Source organism: Cavia porcellus, unplaced genomic scaffold, assembly GCF_034190915.1.
Source record: "Cavia porcellus strain 051 isolate PalLab524CR breed Dunkin Hartley unplaced genomic scaffold, mCavPor4.1 scaffold_16, whole genome shotgun sequence".
In the NCBI taxonomy this organism is placed as follows: Eukaryota; Metazoa; Chordata; class Mammalia; order Rodentia; family Caviidae; genus Cavia; species Cavia porcellus.
This window is the reverse complement of record NW_026947499.1, coordinates 10316206-10335013: the sequence shown is the minus strand read 5'-3', so window position 1 is coordinate 10335013 and position 18808 is coordinate 10316206. Positions and strand designations below refer to the sequence as shown.

The 18808-nt window shown below is 50.5% G+C and overlaps 1 long non-coding RNA gene across 1 annotated transcript; it reads right to left on the bottom strand.

The window, feature by feature from the left end:
- Positions 1-2317: 2317 nt before the first annotated feature.
- Positions 2318-10520, bottom strand: LOC134470629 (uncharacterized). The gene is made up of 2 exons (XR_010039631.1): positions 10472-10520; positions 2318-10348 (listed from the first exon to the last, which is right to left on the bottom strand). It is a non-coding gene; the product is annotated as an uncharacterized LOC134470629 (long non-coding RNA).
- Positions 10521-18808: the final 8288 nt, after the last annotated feature.

The window sequence follows — 18808 nt, the reverse complement described above, 5'->3', positions numbered from 1 at the left end:
TAAAAGAAAAGGTTGTCCACTGCCAGACTTTGTCGTGTGTCCTTCCTGCCGGCCGGGAGCGGACATCGACATGTAAGGAACACCTGACCTTTCCTGCCGAGCACTTATTCTCGCATTTTTCATAAACACTCCCATGCCTGGCATCGCAGACTCTGGCCCTCCTGCCTCCTGAGGGAGAGACCAAGTTCCAGTAAAGTCATTTGAAGCCAGGTGTGGTGGCCTGCAACGGTAATCCCAGAACTCAGGAGGCTGAAGCAGGAGGATCACTGTGAGTTAGAGGCCGGCCTGGGCTACACGGTGAGTTTAGGGCAGCCTGAACTACATAGTGAGACCACCTCAAAAAGCCAAACCAAAACAAAACAAAATGTTGTTTGAGCGCCTGGATCCAGCCATATCTGAAATCCTCCTCCTCCTAGTCTTTCCCAAGCCTTGAAACTATAAAGTCCTGTGGGGTTTGAGAGAGCGTTTTTGTTTTTGTTATTTTTTGCCCAGGAGGAGAGTTTATTAGGTACTCTCTTTTCAACCAAATCAAGTAATAATAAAAAATGATATACAAATGATGAATAGAAGTACATGCAAAAAATGTTTGTCTATTTGAGACAGGGTCTCACTGTGCAGCTCAGGCGGGAAGAGACTGCTGCCAGCTGCAAAACGCACACGGTGCCCGCCCCACCCCGTGTGAAGGTGGCAGCACCCGAGTGTCCCCTGTCCTGCCCCTTCCAAGGTTGTGGTGACCTTGGCCACTGTGCTCCTGCGCCCAGGAACCGGACCCCTCCCTGGGCTGAGAGCCCCTCGCCCCTTCCTCTGGCCAAACCCGAGGATCGGGGGTCAAGGGAGGCCCCCAGAGTGAGTTCCGTTTGGTTCAGCCCGTATGGGGGAGGGGGGTGTGAATTAAGGCTGCCGTGGCGGCTCCACCTCTAATCCCAGCCTCTGGGAGGCTGAGGCAGAACTGCAAATTCAAGACCAACCTGGGCGACTTAGTGAGACTCTGACTCCAAACTATATTTTAATTTTTAAAATAAATTGTCATTGCTTAACAATTGAGATCATAAAAATATTAGAGATCCCCAGTAACTTTTCTTTAAAAGCAGTCTAAGCGCAGAATGAGAGAGACAGCGCTGCCAAGCAGCAGCCTCCCAGAGTTTCCTGATGGCGGTTTCCACGCCTCCCTAGTTTCCTGTCTTCCGGGGCCCCCAGCCCTGAGTCTGACCTAAGGACAAACGGCTGAGTTTTCTCTTTTCCAGAAGTGGCTGTCATTGTCCCCATTTTCCTGGTGAGGAAACTGAGGCTCCGAGACATCTAGGCAGCTGCTCGTGGCCACACAGCAGCACGGATTTGGAACACAGTGTCTATAATAGCACCTCTAACACGGGTTTGCTGGTCTTCACCGGATCTTAAATTTTTAGCTTCGCTGAAGTCACCAGTGCCCACACTCAGCCGTCTGTGCCTCCTTCGTTCCCTCTTTCAGCATTTTGAACACTCCTGAAGGTTTGACTGAAACGGGAAATATTTCTTATTTTACCCATCCCTGGCTCCTAGCAACCAGAGGTGTCCTTGCCTGCCTGTCTCTTTCCCTTATTTAAGCTGCTTTACTTACATTTTATGCTGTGTAATTTGTCAGTTTCCTCTTGCCAGCTGCTGGCGGGATAAACTGCGCCTGCTGTGAGGTGCCCTGTGAGGGCAGCGCCGTCCTCCGGTCCTGCCGTGCCCAGCTCGGGCATGCCCGCCCACCCCACCTCCCACTGGGGTCTCTCCAGGCCTCGCTGTCCCCAAATGTCATGACAGTCACAGAAAGGAGAAGCATCGACCTGAGTCACTGATGGTTTTTAAATAGCATTATTTAATGAACATAATTTTCCACAAATTTTAAAAATTTGATTGCAAAAGTTACCCATAAAAAATACTCCTGTGTTGCTGTCAATTTTTTTTTTTTTTTTTTTTTTTTTTTGTCTTTTTGAGACAGGGTCTCTATGCAGTTCTGGCTGGCCTTGAGCTCAGTTTGTAGCCCAGGCTGGTCTCGAACTCGCAACAATCCTCCTGCCTCAGCCTCCCGAGTGCTGGGATTACAGGCGTGAGCCACCACGCCTGGCTTTATTTTTATTTTTTCCATGCTACTCTGCTTATATGTTTTTGAATAATCTTTGCCTCTCGATGAGGTGAAATGGTTCCATGAGGCGATACATCTGAGATCTGAAAATACGCAGCCAACATCATAAGACAAGGCCAAGGCAGCGAGTGTTTCACCTAAGAGAGCTCTGACATCGGGTACTGTATGATCTGGGCGCAGCTTGCTCGAAAGTGAACGAAATATAACAAATTTCAAACTAAAAGAATTTATTGGGTCATAGAGTTGAACAGTGCACAGGTTGACCTGACTTCAAGCGCAGTGCGACTCAAGGCACAAACGCTGTTATCAGGACCTGGTTTTTCTGTCTGGCATCCTGTCACCTCATGGGGTCAAAAGAGCTGCCAGCTCTTTTGAGGTTACATCCTGTCAGATTCAAGAGCAGTGGAGGAGAGCTGGTCTCTTTTTCTGGCAATTCCAGCATCCCTGGGGCTTGCTCTGATTGGCCAGCTTTAACCTGATTCCCATCTCTGAACCAATGGGCGTGGTTAATGGAATGAGAAGCACCAATCGGCTTAGACCTGGGACCCTCCTGGGGAAGACTGGGAACTGACCCTGGAGAGGGCCCAACAGATGATCCTGACCTTCTCTGCAGAAACCACCTGCTTGGCACCAAGAGGAGGAAGAATCAGCCTGCATCTGACGTGGAGATTCTTCAGAAAGTCCCGCTACAAAGCTAAGCACGGCTGCCCCAAACATTACAGGATCTCAGACATCAGGCACCCAGCGGGCTGAGGTCGGGTTCTGGGTTCAGATCCCAGCCCCGCCACTTGGCCCTGCGAGGCAGCTTGCACGGAGCCTCCGTTTAACACTAGCACCCACTACTCCACCTGTGGGGGGGCGGGGTGCAGAGCAGCACCCCTTGCTGGGCTGCAGTGCGGTCCGGTGAGGTAACCAGTGGGCAGCACAGTCCCCGGGAAGCCGCAGGCGATCAGGGCTGTCACAGTAAGTGTGATGCTCTCTAGGCAGTGCTGAGGTCAGCAGGGGCGGCCCTGGCTTTGCATGAGAAGTCTATGCTGTTGCTGGGGGGAGGAGAGGTGCTTCAGGCTCTTCTGATTTTTTCAAGCCTGAGGGCGGATTGTTATAGAAAATCTCCAGCTTGGGTTTTATTAATTCTCTGCAGTACATAATGATTACGTGCGTTGTGAGGAGCTCGTACACATGCATCGTACATCTTAGTACTTTTTACATCCTCTTTCCCTTCTTCATCTCTTGGCTCCCTTTCTAGTTTCAAAAGATCTAACTCCCTAAAAACATATAAATGTTAACAACAGATTATTTTGTGAGACACAGTCTCTCTAAACTGTCTGAACTCCAGCTTGCAACTGTCCTGCCTCAGCTTCCCCAGTGGCTGGTATTACATGCCAGAACCACCATCCTGGCTTTAAAATGTTTTAAATACACTAGACGCATCTTTCCCACTCAGAAAAGAAACCCAAATCATGGCAGATGCAAGTAATGTACCACGTCTGCTCTGAAAGACTCTCAGGGCCCTGGCCTTGGGTCAGCTGGGAACTCCGCTGGCCTGCTTGCCCCCTACCCCTTAACTCCTTGCTCCCCGGAACGTCTTTGCCCCTGTACCAGTGGACAATATGGCTTGTCAATCACCCCTTATGTCCAATAGCTCTGCAGGATGGGGTGGGGGGCGGGCAGATGAAGCAGGAGGGCCTTCAAAGGCAGAAATTGGCCAAGGGGAAACCAACAGTCCTCACTGTGGTCTGGCTTCAGCCTGAGTGTGTACAGCAGCTGCTCCCAGTGGTCTGCAGAGGGCACACCAGCATCTCCAGGGAGCTCCTTACACCCCCATCTCCACCTGGACCCCAAAACTCTGGGCCAGGCAGGACTCCCAGGACCTGTTTTAACAAGTCACCCAGTGTCATGGTTTATGTCACTGGCCCCCAGGCCTCATGCCTTTGCATTGTGCATTTGTGATTGGTTCATTGTCCAGCACTTAGATTGATGGTGTCAATGCTACATCTGCTTAGGGATGGAGCCAGCATACAATGTAATGGCAGGAAGGAGGTGTGTCTCTCTCTCTTGCTGGTTTCTGCCTTTCGGTTTGCAGCTGCCATAAACTGTAGCCCTGCCATGCCACCCTGCTTTGGAGCCAATTGGGTATAGACTAAAACTTCTAAAAACTATAAAAAATAAACCTTTCCTTTCCCAACTTTGGGCATCAGATATTTTGTTACAGCAATGAATAAAAAGTAATTAAGACAAAATTTGGTACCAGGAGTGGGGTCATTACCTTGACTATATCTGACCATGTTTTTCGAGAGACTCTAAAAATGGCTTGTGAGCAGAGTTTTAAAAGGTTCAGACATGTCACCTGGATGCATAGACTGGAGCAGCTTAGGCTGTTCTATAGAGGAGATTCTGGTCAGAGCTCAGGAGACCAGAAGGCTGATTTTTTTTTTTTTAAAAAAGCCTGATGCTAAAGACCAGGCTTGGGAGGTTTCTGCTAAAAAAAAAGAAAGGACTGCATTGGTCATTGGACTCCCCACGATGTGCATTATGGCTCGGCAGAAAGTTTGTCTGCATTTTGCTCATGCCCAGAGACTTTGCCTGAGGCTGAGACTAAGGGTAATGGGCTGATTAATCTGGCAAAAAAAATTTCAAAACAGTCAAATGTTGAGCTGTGGCATGGCTACTGTTGGGGGTTTTAGCCAGCTTTATGTTACAAATCAAAAACAAAGAGCCCAGCAGGACAATTTAAAATGCTGTGAGTAGGGGCTGGGGATTTAGCTCAGTGGCATAAGCACCTTTCTTGCAAGTGTGTGGTCGTGAGTTCGATCCCTGGTACCGATAAAAACGAAAAAGACAAAAAAAAAAAAAAAAAGGAGAAATAAAATGCTGTGAGTTTGGCCAAATATAAAAACCCAATAAAGCTGTAGATTGTAAAGATAGAGTTGAGACTTAGATTGCTGAAAAAAAATAGAGATAAAAAGATGGCCACAGGGCATCCCAAGAAGCAGCGTGTCTCCACCCTTTGCAGCCTCAAAACTGCAAAAGTAAAAAACCTTGCTCAAAAAAAAAAAAGCTGCAGAGCACCATGCTCCAAAATGGTGATGGAGGCCACATGAGGTTCCACAATGGCGACAACACAGAGAAGCTTTTCTTCACAATCAGGTTCAAAGAGCCCAAAAATCCAGGCAATCGACCCCTACAGCCCTCCCAAAAATAAAAAAGCCTGGCTACTGCTCCAGCTAGCAGCATCCACATGGTGCTGGTTTTAGATACCAAAAAATGCACAAATTCTCAGGGTAGGACGGCTTCCACCTCGATTGCAAAGGGCCTGGGAAGCCAAGCAGTGTGCCCCTGGAAGGCAATTTATAAAGATGTAAGGGTGAAGCCAAAGGTGCAGTGGAACAGAAGTTTTTAAAAGCCAAAAACATGGATCATCCAAGAACAGCTACAAAAAGTGAACAGAGAAGGTTTTTTAAAAAGCTGCCGGAGCTGATATCCCTAAAAGTGCCACGGAGGTGAAATCACCCAAGCCTGTTGGAGCTTGCAACCAGATTGCTTCAAAGGCTGAGCATAAAACTCTAAGACTTAATGTTCGCCCTGCTAGATGTTAGACTTGCTTTGTCTCCAATCCTTTATATTCCCCAGCTTGTAACTTTTAAAATGGTAATATTTATCTTGTGCCTTTGCATTTCAAAATGTTTAACCTTGTTTCACTCGTACAGGGGGTTACAGTTAAGAGTTTGCCATAGATCTTAGAGGAGACTTAAGACAGACTTTTCAACAATGTTAAAACTGTTAGGACTTTGGCAACTCTTGGAGATAAACTAAATAAACTAAGTGTCTTTTATATATAGGATGTACATGAGTCCAGGAGTCCAGGGGTGGAATGTCATGGTTTATGTCTATGGCCCTGGCCTCATACATTTGCATTGTGCATCTGTGATTGGTTCATTGTATAGTGCTTGGATTGATGGTGTCAGTGCTACACCCACAAAGGGGTGGAGCCAGGATGTGATGTAATGGCAGGAAGAAGGTGTCTCTCTCTCTCTCTCTTGCCAGTTTCCACCTTGCTGTTTGCAGCTGCCATAAACTGCAGGCCCACCATGCCACCCTGCCTTGGAGCCAACTGAGTATGGACTGACCTCCATAACTATAAAAAACCTCCAAAAACTATAAAAAATAGACCTTTCCTGTTGGGAGCCGCAGCAGCGCTAGATCACCATGCGCGGCGGTCATGCGGCCTGTAGGAAAGAGCGAAGCCTGAGCTAAATTACCCCTCCCATCGAGTGAGCCGAGATGGTGCCTGCCTCCTGCTTTCTGATTGTCCTGGCTACATAAACATCCCGCTCAGCGGAATAGTCTACCTAGCAACAACTGATGCTAGCCAATCAGCTTGCATCACCCGCTTTTGCTTGATTGGATGATGGGTCTGCATATAAGCGAGTGCCTCTCCTGCTCGAGACAGAAGCACGAAAGGAGCCGCGGGGAGCGGACCGGTAGAGGCTTCGGGGCAGACTGAAGCACGGAAGGAGCCGCGGAGAGCGGACCGGTAGAGGCTTCGGGGCAGACTGTACGGAGAGAAAATAAAGAAAAGCCTGACCACCGCCAGACCTTGTCGTGTGTCTTTCCTGCCGGCCGGGAGCAACACCGACACTTTCCTTCCCAACTTTGGGCATCAGGTATTTTGTCTCAGCGACAAATAAGAAGTAACTAAGACACCCAGAATCCGAAAAACAGGACTAAAGTTTGAGGTTAGACTCTTCTTCGATGTTTTGTGCTCAAATAATTTGTCTTTCTCCACCTTAAAATGTACTTCCAAAGACCCACTGCGTTACCCTGGCCAATCCCAGAAAGGGAAGCCTGGACACCCTCTTCGTCACATGAGAACATTCTTGTCCCCTCCCTTTGGAATGCTCTTATCAGTGAGAAGCAGATAGCCCAGTTAGCCCGAGTGCAAAACATCAGAGCAGACAGTTTACCAAAAAAGCAATATAAATGGCCCACAGACCCGGAAAGGTTTCCAACCTCACTCATCAGCAGAGAGATGCACTTTGAAAAACCATAAGGAACCACTACCTCGCCCCCCACACAGCCGAAATTAACAACACTGACAGGATCCAGCATTTGGGACTTTGGTGTGCTACTGAAGAGGATGAAAATTGGTACAATTTTGAGAGAAATGGTGATTCCTGATAAAGCTCAACACATACTTAGGATCAGTAACTGTACCCCTCAAGGTTCACACTTGCTATGGTGTATGTGGAAAATGTCCCTCAGTGACCTCGTGCACTTGTTGGTAGGGCTTTTTGGAGAGGACCGGGCCCCTGGGGTGCTCACTGTTAGGAGGCGGGGCCCAGCGGGGTCAGTGGGGTGACCTGGAAGGGTTTCTCTCCCTCCAGCTCCTCCCTTCCATCCCTCTTCCTGCCCTCCATGACACGAGCAGCCCTCCTCCGCCAAAGCCTTCAGCCATGCCTTGGAGCCAGCCAGCTCTGGACTAAACACATGAGCCAGAATAAGCTCTGGGTGTCAGGAACTGTGTCCCAGTGACAAACAGGTGACTAGGACACAGCTGTCTCCTTCAGTCGACCTGGATTCCACTCCTTTGCTTCTTTCCCAGCTTCCGATGAAGAAGGGAAGCTCCTCCTCCGTCCTTGATCTGGGCCCCCTGGCTGGGCCAAGGGCACAGGGCAGACGAACACCAGTTCCGGCCATGCGATCCCAGGCACGTCCACCTGTGCCCTTGGGTCTCTGATGGCACCAGGGGGCCGGTGCTCCCGGCTGGCAGTCTGGGCTACAGAGAGCATTGGGCAAGCGTGAGAGCTGGGCCGGCCCTCGGGCCATGCCAGAAAACATGAGCAAGATGGCAAGGCCGGCCCAGCGCCCAGGGGAAGCAGAACCAGCCACAGGGCGGGCTCTGCAGCACGCGCAGGGCCCTGGGTGCCATCCCTGCCCCGGCACATACAATGCTCCCAGCTGCTCCCAGCACCTTGTCCCACTGTCTTGACGCTTTCTGAAGCAGTGCTGAAGTCTTCTTGTGTGTCTTCACAAATGTGATCTAAAAACAACAGCACAGTGAACGCTGCTGCCGTGCGCCATCCAGTGTGAAGACGGCCCGGTGAGAGGTGACCCGTGTCCTCGGCCACCTCCTTTCGAGGATCCGGCACCGTGCGACTCCTGACTCTTCCCCAAGTCAGAATGACTGCGGTAAACGTTTTGAATCATTATAGAACATCAAGGCAGCCCCAACAGCACAAGTAAAGACCCTCATGAAAGAAGATTCCAGACTTGCTTCAGAAAGCGGCAGGAGCCACAAATAAACAATCTGCCAGCCCCTCCCTGCACCAATCCATAAACTTATAACTAAGGAAATCCTCCTCCATGCATGGTGGTGCATTTTTGCGGTTGCGTATGAAGCAGGAACAGGCAATTCAGAAGATGGAGGTCTCCGAGCTAAGCACATCGCCTCCAGGAAGCAGGAGATATTACAAAACATCGGGCCCATCACTTGACTCGGAGGGTTCTGATCGAACACTGCCCCTTCAATAAAACGGTTATGTGGGTTCTGTCTTTAAGCAATGAAATGAGATAGAGGCTCAGGGTTCACCCACGATCTTTATTTTCTTAGCTTAGTGTCAGGTCACTGACTTTGGTGTCAGAACCCTGAGCCCAAGCGGCTAGGCCCTCGGTGGGTCAGCCCCGTCCCACAGTGGAAATAAGGATGCCTCGCTGACCTCAGAAAGTCACCGGCTCTTTCAAAGGAGCACTGCTATTATTTGCAAGTGTCCATCAGTTTGTGGTCACGCTCATGAACTGAAGCAGCTCTGTCTACAAGGTCAGAGGTCTACTAGGACACTTTGCATGTGGCCCAAGGCCACTAACAAAGTCCTTCATTCCAGAGATGGGCTGCCATTACTATGGAGAGGCACTGTCATAGATGCTGGGGTACAGACAGCAGTGGGACCCACAAGACCTCTTCCTCATGGCAGGCATGGTCGAGTGAGAAAATCACACTGTGTGAGCCGGGCACAGGCAGAGTAGTGCATGCCTATAATCCCAGCACCTGGGAGGCTGAGGCAGGAGGATTGTTGCAAGTTCGAGGCCAGCCTTAGCTACAAAGTGAGCTCAAGGCCAGCCTGAACTGCATAGCGAGACCGTGTCTCAAAAAGACAAAAACAAAACAAAAATAAATATTTGCTTAAGAAGAAAAGAAAAGAAAATCACACTTCAAGGTGAGCCATACCCAGGGGGGAGTGATTCACTCTGAAACTCCAAAATTCAAAATATTCCACAGCCTGAAATTTTTTGAGCGCCAGCATGATACCATTAGTGGGGAATTCTGCATCTAACCTCATGAGTGAAACACTGCTTCGTGCACAAAATTATTTACAGTGATTAAAAATCACCTTCCAAGCTGAGGCTGTGTAGCTCAGGGTTAAAGCACCTGCCTAGCACATGTGAGGTCCCAGGTTCCAGCCCCAGCACCACAAAAGGAACCTCAGGAATGAAACAAGTGCACTGTATGTTTAAACTTGAGTTGTATCCCCAAGGTACCCCATTATTTAGCTGAAAATATTCCAAAATCTGAAAAACATCTGAATCCCAAACACTTCTGCTCGTATACATTTGAGACAAGGGATATTCAGCCTGTACGTGAAATATCTGGTTTAGTCTAGGTGCTTTTAATGGCCTGCAATAACTTAATGGAACTTGCCATGTGGTGTGGTGGCACACACCTGCAATCCCAGCACTCAGGAGGCTGAGGCAGGAGGATCACCGCAGGTTCCAAGCCAGCCTGGGCTACACAATCAGGTCAAATCCAACCTGAACTACAAAGTGGGAGTTTTAGAGTTTTCCAGGGAAATGGTCAAAGGCATTCTCAGGTTCTGTGGTCCATGCAAGCCACGGCCAACCTGACAGCTGTCTGTCCCACAGGGCCTGTGTCCACCCTGACCCCTTCCATGACCACACCCCAAACACTGGCACGTGGCAGTTCCTCATTTCTTACCATTCCAAGCAGGCTGCCGTGGCTACCTGGACACAAAATTTTTCTCCCCACAAGGTTCTCTTTGCTTTTCCTGAAAAGTGCAGAAAGTGGGTGAAATCCACGGTTTAAGGCTCCCAGATTGCTACTGACCACATTCCCAGCGCAGCTCGAAGGGCTGTTAAAAATCCCCCACGGGCTACGACAGAAGGATCATTCTGGCTCTAATTCACCATCGCTGTTCCTGTTTCTCGCCGTAAAAACAGTCACCTATCCTGGATAAAACAAGAAGAACATGAAACATACTTATTACGATAATGAAAAACTATCTATTTTCTGGCAAGGTATTTCCTGCTCTTTGCCCTTGGAATCTCCTCAAACCCTGTCCCATCACTCACCATCACCAGGGTGTCAGTTTCAGGGTAAACAGGCAGGAGGGAGGTGGGGTGAGGGGGGTGGGGCGCCCGCGATGTTGCCATAGCAACAGAGGATTTCGGTGATGAGTATCCATGGTGATTGGAGCTGCGGCCTGAGTGGTTTTAAATGCTTTATTTAAAATACTAACCCCTGTGCAGCTGTCGGGGATGTGATGGGGGAAGAGGGGAATGATCGGCTGCGTCGTGAACACATCCTCCGCGAGGAAGCAAGGTGGTTTAAGGACGGGTGCCACCCCTCCAGCACAGGCCCTTCACACCTGCGGCCCATCTGTACCCCCTGAGCCCGGCCCAGGGTCCCTAGGGGCAGCATCGCTGGAGGCTGCAAAGCAGGGCTGCTTGTCTTCCTGCATCCCTAAAGTCGCATGGAAAATGAACTGGAGAAACGGGATGAGAATCCAAATCTTCTCTTCCTAATCCAGAGTTTTGTCTCCTTTTGTATTAGAATGAAGTCTGGCTGAAATAGTAGAGACCCAACACAATAGGGGCTTTCACAAGATGGCAGTTTATTCTAATTTTACAAAGAGAAAAAAAATAACACTGAGGCTCAAGGAACCAGGTTGCTTCTGTCTTTTTAGGCACTGTGAAGGTATCCCATTTGCATGGTTACCTCATCATCAGGGAGGCTGCCTGGTTCCAGCCATCAATTCTATTCTGTTTCAATCCAAATTCTAGATCTCACTGCCAGATTCCCCAGAAGCCAGGCTCCGAGTGGCCTGAGCTGTCTTACCTGGTCCACAGTCACCCCGAGGGAAGGGCGTGTCCTTTCTCTCCCTTCCAATCTTTCTGATTATATGACACAGAAAATCTCAGCGGGGTGCTATCCAGGCTCTGATCCCCTCTCTCACATCTGCCCTGAACCCAGGGCCTTCACATAGAGCGATATCCTTAGCCCTTTGTACTCTTTATTTTGAGACAGGGTCTCACTAAGTTGCTAAATTGCCCTGGCTGGCTCAATTTGTGATTCTCTCCTGCCTCAGCCTCCCAGAATCCTGGGCTTATAGGCCTGCACCACCATGCCTAGTTTAGTGGCTCCTTTAAGCATCCCTAGGTCTCCCTGAGGGCTGAGCCAGTGTGCAGGGCACAGGTGAATGCTGGTGTCCACGTTGAGGTCTCGCCCATCAGTCTGGCTAGTGGGCCATGCTTTCCTCTAACATAAACACTGAAAACATTAACTGACCTAAAGAAAAAGCATGAAGCAGACAGGGGTGCACAGGATGCCCAGAGATGCTTAAAGCATAAGTGAAATACAGCACACAGGTGTGGCACGAGACACAGCCGTGGAGGCGGAAGAGGCCTGGGCTCTAACCCGAGCTCTGCCATTGCTGTGCTGTGTGGCTTTAGACGAGGTCCTTTACCTCTCTGGGCATCTATTCCCATTGTATCTATAAAGTGAAGAAAATGGGTTTCGGTCGTTTCTGGGGTCCCTGCTCTGAAGGCTGGAACACGGGGGTTCTACAGAGAAGCCCAGCTCTCACTCCAGGACGCCAAGCTCTCCTGCTCTAGCGATGAAGCGCTTTGGTGAGCGTTTGGGAGGATGGAGAGCAGCTTAGCTGAGCGGGGAGATTAATCTGTATTCAGAGCATCACACATAAATAAAGATGTTTAAAGCCAGCGGAGAGCCCTCTCCCAAACATGTGAAATTAGACTTGATTATTTTTAAAACAATACTTCCCTTAATGTGCAAATGAGCAGCACGGAATGCCAAGCAGGGTCTTATTTGGGGCGCTAAGCACCGCAGCTTTCTCAGTTGAAGGCGTTTATTCTCCCCCCCCCCATTTATTAATAACTCTGTCTTCTCCCAGCCTCTCAATTATCCCTGAATGTAAAGCCTGGGTGCGGAGCAGCTGCTGGCTTCTGTTCTATGTAAGTCACTTGTCTTATTATAACCCAAAACAAGGATGCGTCTCCCTGTTTGCTCAAGAAATAGTACAAGACTCTACTTTGGAGCTCCAGGGTTCCAGCTAGGGGTGGGGGGACAAGACCCACTGTCCCTCAAATACAAGTCCCATGTCCTGAAATGCATGTTAAAATCACAGTGGAGCCCAGCATGGTGGTGGCACATACCAGTAATCCCAGCGCTCAGGAGGCTGAGGCAGGACGATTGTCATGAGTTTGAGGCCAGCCTGGGCTACACAGAGAGAAGAGGGGGGAATCAGGGTGGGAGAAGATGTGTTAACAAGTTGATTAAAGAAGGGCTAAGTGACTTCTGACTCAAAGACTTGCAAGAAAACAGCCACTGTAGCCATTCAAGATGAGTACTATAAGCAGAGTGAACTACAATGCAAAGGTCCTGGGGTAGGAACATGCCCAGTCTGATTAAGGAAGAGGAAGGAAGCCCGATGCCTGGAGTATAGCAAGGGGATGGATGGCAGGAGATGAGGACACAGAAGAACACATCAGGCCTGAAAGCCAGAGTGAGGATCTTGGCTTTTATGGTGGATCAGATCAGATGAGAGCTGCAGGAGACAGACTTAGTAACCCTCAGCATGCTGGGCTGAGAGGATGGGGGGATGGTAAACAGGAATACCCGAGAGAGATTAGTGCAGTGCTCCAAACTGGTGATGGTGGCCAGGCCAGGGGTGGGATGGAAAGGTCTATCCTGGATGAGAGCAAGTGTGCTGAATCCAGGTGGAGCCGAGTTCAAATCCCAGCTCATCCACATTCTTGTGCCTGTCAGATGCCTGCTGTGAGTCTCAGTTTCACCAACCGTAAAATGGGATCATTCCCATTTGGCCATAGAGCAAACTCAAGCAACTGTTATCCTTGGACCCAGCCAGCAGCCACCTCCCCCGGCCACCCCACAGGCCCTCACTGAAGCCACCAAGTCATGGAGCCAGAGAGCTGAACTCTGAGAAACAGGGACCCACAGCCTCAATCTTCCTTCCGACCCATTGCTCCCACCCTGCCAGTGTACCCAGTGAAGGCAAGATACTCAGCCCTGCTTCCCAGCAGCCTCGCAGCTGGGCACACTGCCAGCTTTCCCCACACTGACACATGGCCACTGCAGCGGCCCCAGCACAAGGGGAGGTCACAGGCAGAGCAGGGACATGGCCGCTGGGCTCTCTCTCTGCTGCCTTCTGAGGCCCTAGGAGAAACACGAGTCAGTTTCCAGAAATGCTCACCTCCTGCTGAAAGGACTCGGGACTGTCCTTGGGGCCACTTCTTTAAAAGACTGCAAAGCCCAACCCGGAAGAGGAAAGACAGAAAACCTTAACACTGTGTGGAAGAGCCGGGGGTGCTGGACCTCAGCCCTCAGGAGGCTGAGACAGGAGGATTGCAAGCTCAAGCCCAGCATGTGCAATTTAGGACCTTAGTGAATCCCTGTCTCCAAATTATAAAAAGGCCTGAGGATGTAGCTCAGCATGAAGGCAGTGGGTTCACGCTCAGGACCAAAAAAGCCCACACAGCCAAACAGCTGTGCATTCCAGCTCTGATCTGCCTTCAAATGGATCAAACAAAACTGTTGGAGCTGAGCACACGTGCAGGGCTGTGGCGTGGCCCAGGCATGGCTAGACTGAGAACGAGGAGACGCCTTAGAGTGCACGATGGGCCACAGCTGAGGCCTCCTGGAGACGCTCTCCTGGGACAGTTCTCCTCAATTAGCATCGGCTGTTCCTGGGAGGGTCCCTGAACCCCTCCCGAGGTCCTGCTCAGCCACCAGAGTTAAGAGGGTTCTGGTCCTCCTGGAGCCCTAAACATCACACCACTTGTCTCATTCATTTGGGCCTTCGTTTGGGAGACTGGGGACTTAGGCACAGGCCCCAATACAAAGCAAGGTAGTGTTTTGTACAATCATTCTCTATGTTCTGTAACCATTTCTAGCTCTCCCTGGAAATGGCCTTGCAGAGTGAATGAATCATAAGCTGCCAGAGGACCGACGAGACTGACATCGTTCCAAGGGCGCCTCCCTCACCACGGACTCATCGTTCAAACTGTGACCCCTCTGGCACGGGAACTGGCCTCGCCCTGGGGACAGACCCGCCCTGGGAGGACACTTGGGGACGGACACCCGGGACAGGCACACCTCCCTGCTGGCTCGGCTTCCTGAACGCAGTGCTGCAGCTGCCCTCCTGTGCCAGCCTCTCCCGCGGGCTCCTCTCCTGCCTGGAGCCTGCCAAGGTACAGAAACCACGAGCCAAAAGAAACCTCTCCTCTGGGAGGTGATGGGTGGCAGGTATTGTGTGGCTGAGACACCAAGACAGTGAAGTTAGAAGGGTTTGCTTTAACTGATGCTCTGCAAAGACGGAACAGCAAGTTGGCCAACTAGACCGTGACAGAAGCAGGAGAGGAAGGAACACTTTCTTCGGTCTGGCAACACCCTGGCTGCAGGTTTAATATGCAGATAAACTGTGTCGGTCACAAGAGGTGCCCCAACCTGAGACGTCCTGAGGGGTCAGACCGTTTGCCTTCACTCAGGATTAAGTGTGGCTTCTTGGAGGCAGAGCTTGTACTCATGGTGATTTACTTTCACTGAGGCTCAGAGAGGGCAAGTGGCTTGCCCAGGGTCACACAGCGTGTTTGTCAATGCAGAGCCGTGGCTGGAACTCAGACTTCCGGCTTCCTCACAGTGTGTTTGTGCCATTCTCTCCTCATCTGTGAAACTGTCTCCCATTGCTGCCTCCCTCTGGGGACAAGCCCGAGTCCTCACGTCCCTGGAAGTAAGCACAGTCTGGGATGTGATCTCTGGCTGTGTTTCATCTTTTCCAGGTGTTAATGGTGCTTCCCATCATGCAATGCTCCGAATGCTGGCCTCTCTTCCTGCTCTTTGTGGTCTCAGAGAGATTAGAAGCGAAAGTGGCCACGTCATCTTCTTCCGGATGCGAATGTCCATCCTGACCACCTCTGCTGAGGGTTGCTTGACTGGACCCGAGGTGACCACTTCCCCTCCTGCGCGTGGTCCCACATCCCCAGTGAGACAGTGAGTGATGACAAGAGGTGCTCAGGAAGTGACAACTGTCACTGTCCCCTTCAACTGATATTCACATTGTTCTCATTACTGGGCATGGAGAGACACAGTGGGGCAGGTAAGACACAGGCATGTATGTTTGGGGTCAGACACACAGGTTTTAGGAGGCCAGAGAGGCTTCTCTTGTCTGGGGTGACATTTAGGAAGAACCCGGAACCATGAGAAAGAAGCTGCCAGCTAAAGCTCCTCTGCTGGGAGGAGCATTCCCAGCAGAGGAAAAGCATGTACAAAGGCCCTGGGGTAGGAAAAAGTGCTGAACATGTAGGAGGTGACCGCGTTTCTGCAGGAGGTGAGAAACTAGAAGACCAGGACTGCCACAGCTCCTCCCTGGCAGACGCAAGTTCATGAGTTTGATTTCTGATACTAACCCACCCCACCAAAAATTATCTCCAAAAGACCTCCAAAATCTGAAGACCAGGAAAAGTAGGAATGAGCAGGTCAGGCAGGGAGCATGGAATGAGGGTTTTGGTTGCATCGTAAATAGAACGGGAAGTAAAGATATTAAACCAGTGAAGGTCACCATGGCATTTCCTTTACAAAAAGAAAAAAGACTAAAATCTGGCCTAGGAGCAGGGTATCAGCGCCCAAAGTGATCACAGCTTTCTCCCTTTGCCCTGAAAGTTTAAACCTTGCACCCTCACGTCCCCCATCTCCATGACTACCGCGTAGCAGGGAATTCCATTCTCCCCAGCCCCGCAGGATCCTGGGAGCGGCTGTCACAGGTATTTCTGATCAACAGCCACGTTCAAGAGTTGTTTCCTGTGATTTGTATGGAATGACTCAGACATTTTAAGTGAAAGGGTGCCATCCAGACAGATGCCAGTGACAAAGCCCGCGCTGCGTTCAGGAAGCTGAGACAGCAGGGAGGAGCCAAGGAGGGCGAGAAACCCCCAACAGGCCCCGCCTCCCCAGCCAGGCCCCGCCTCCCGCCAGGCCCCGCCTCCCCGCCAGGCCCCGCCCCCTGTCTGCATGTCAGCTCCAGCGCCCCCATGCGCCAGTCGGCTTCCAAAAGCCCCAGCTATGAGACACTGGCGCTCTTAGGGGACATCAGACAGCAATGTGATAACAAATGCCACGCAGTTGCTATTGGGGGGGGGGGGAATGGGGAGCAGGAGGACCCTTGGGCCTGGGAGGAAGAGATTTGCTGTCCTTTGTTGCCAGGGAAGATCACAGGCCTGGTGTAGCCTGACCACCCCACCACCCTCAGGGGCGTTGTCATGGCTGATCCACCCATTTTTGTGGGGTTTATCTTCCCCCCACAAAACAGCGCCTGACTCCTCTGGAGATTCAGACCCGGAGCTCTGCCTGCCTGGCTCCGCTCGGCACTCAGATCTGAGAGCCCCACCCTGGCCCTCACCCAGGCAGCCTACCCTGTCCCCTGTCCCAACAGTGAATCATTCCCCGGCTCACCAGCTGCAGGCCACATCCGGCCCCCTGCTTGTTTTTGTCAATAAAGTTTTATTGGAACACAGTCGTAACCACCCGCTGGAGGGCAGCTGTAGTGAAAACCAGGGAGCTCACAAAGGTGCCCTTTCCTGTGGCACCGTATTCAGGGCCTTTGCCGAGTTTGCCGATGTCGGTTATTAATTGCTAATCTGGCTGTTGCTCCTGTTAGATAAGGCAGACTTTGGAGGTTGGCCGTTTCCATGTGCTTGTCCTTCCGCAGTGTCCCCTCTTCCCCTTCAGCTCCCTTCCCCCACCCACATCCTCGTAAATGGCTCTTTTATTAAATGACCCAGGCTCTGCGGGAAGAAGAGAGGTGATTTTTAAAGCTCCTCAGAGCTGCCGTGCGGATACCCTGGAGCTCACATCCAGCTCCTTCTGAGTACAGGGAAGCCATGTGTGTGGTTTACAGAACTAGACTTCTCAAGTCACCATTTTGCCATATTCCAGTCATACGTGCTTTACCATTTATTTAATATTTGTCTTTAAATTGATGCACACACCACCTCCTGTCTCAGCAAGGCAGAATGGCTCAGAACACAAGCAAAGCAAGGTAGTGCTTGCCTCTACTCCTAGTACTTTGGTAGGCTGAGACAAGAGGATTGCAAATTAGAGCCAAGCCTGGGCAATGCAGTGACTATAATGGTTGATACACTGTGTCAACTTGAGAAGTGTAGAAATTTAGCTAAGCAGCTCAGCAGGAAGCCAGGGTCCTTACTTTGTAAACATCCTTCTCTCATGAAGGAGAAGGGTATGCAGGTGGTGTGAGTGCTGCACCCACCCACCCCAGACAGCAGAAGGGAGGGAAAGAGGCTGGTTCTCCCCACTTTTGCTGACTTCTGCAGCCTTAAAGTGTTGCCCCAGTGCCACACCACCCTGCCTTGGAGCCAGCTGATTACAGACTGAAACCTCCACAAACTGTGAGCTAAGCAAACCTTTCCTCCTTAGTTTTGAGTGTTAAGTATTTTGTCCCTGCAAGGAGAGAAAAGTAACTAAGACAGTGACTTAGCAAGATCCTCTCAGAAAATAAAAAGATCGGGGATGTAGTTTGTAGTGACGGCCCTGGGTTCCATTCCCATTACTGAAAATTAAACCCCAAGTCTCTATCCTTGGATCATCTCAAATCCCCCTCAGTACTGCATCCTGCATTTGGCTCTGCCTTCCAGTTGGTTAGTGGCTCCCAGGTGAGGACCAGAAAATACAGGAGACGCACCCAAGGGCACAGCGGCTGCAGACTCCTGGAACGTACCTGGAAGGGGCAACCGAGGGTCTCCATCCTGCTCCGGTGCTAAGCTGGCATCCAACAGGAAAAGCCCCAAGTGTAGAGGCAAGCTTTTAGTAAATTCTACAAAAACGGGCAAGCCGTGAGGGATCTGAGCAAAGGGATCTGCAGAAGCCTCCAATGGGTTCACCTCTCCACCTGCCTTTAGGGACAATGTCACAAAAGGGAAGGCTGTAGCCACACTCCCAGGGCTGGGACGCCTGGTGTGCTGTCAACCGCGTGGCACACATTTTGCTTAGGAATCTTTTTTTTTTTTTTTTTTTGCTACTAAAAATGCCCATCATACTTCCCATTGGTTTCCAGAATTATTCAAGTTAATGTTTCCAGAAAGAAAAAGAAATGCAAATATAAAATAAAAATAAATTTTAAGTGAAGCTTCCAACTGGGTGTAGTGGCACAGGCCTGTAATCCCAGCACTCCAGAAGCTGAGGCAGGAGAATTATGAATTGAAGGCCAGCCTGGGCTACAGACAGAGACCCTGTCTGAAAAATAATAATTCATTAAACTTCTAGACAAGGCAGGCCTATAATCCCAGCACGCAGGATGCTGAGGCAGGAGGATCACAGAGAGTTCAAGTCCAGCCTGGGATACATAGTGAACTTAACTG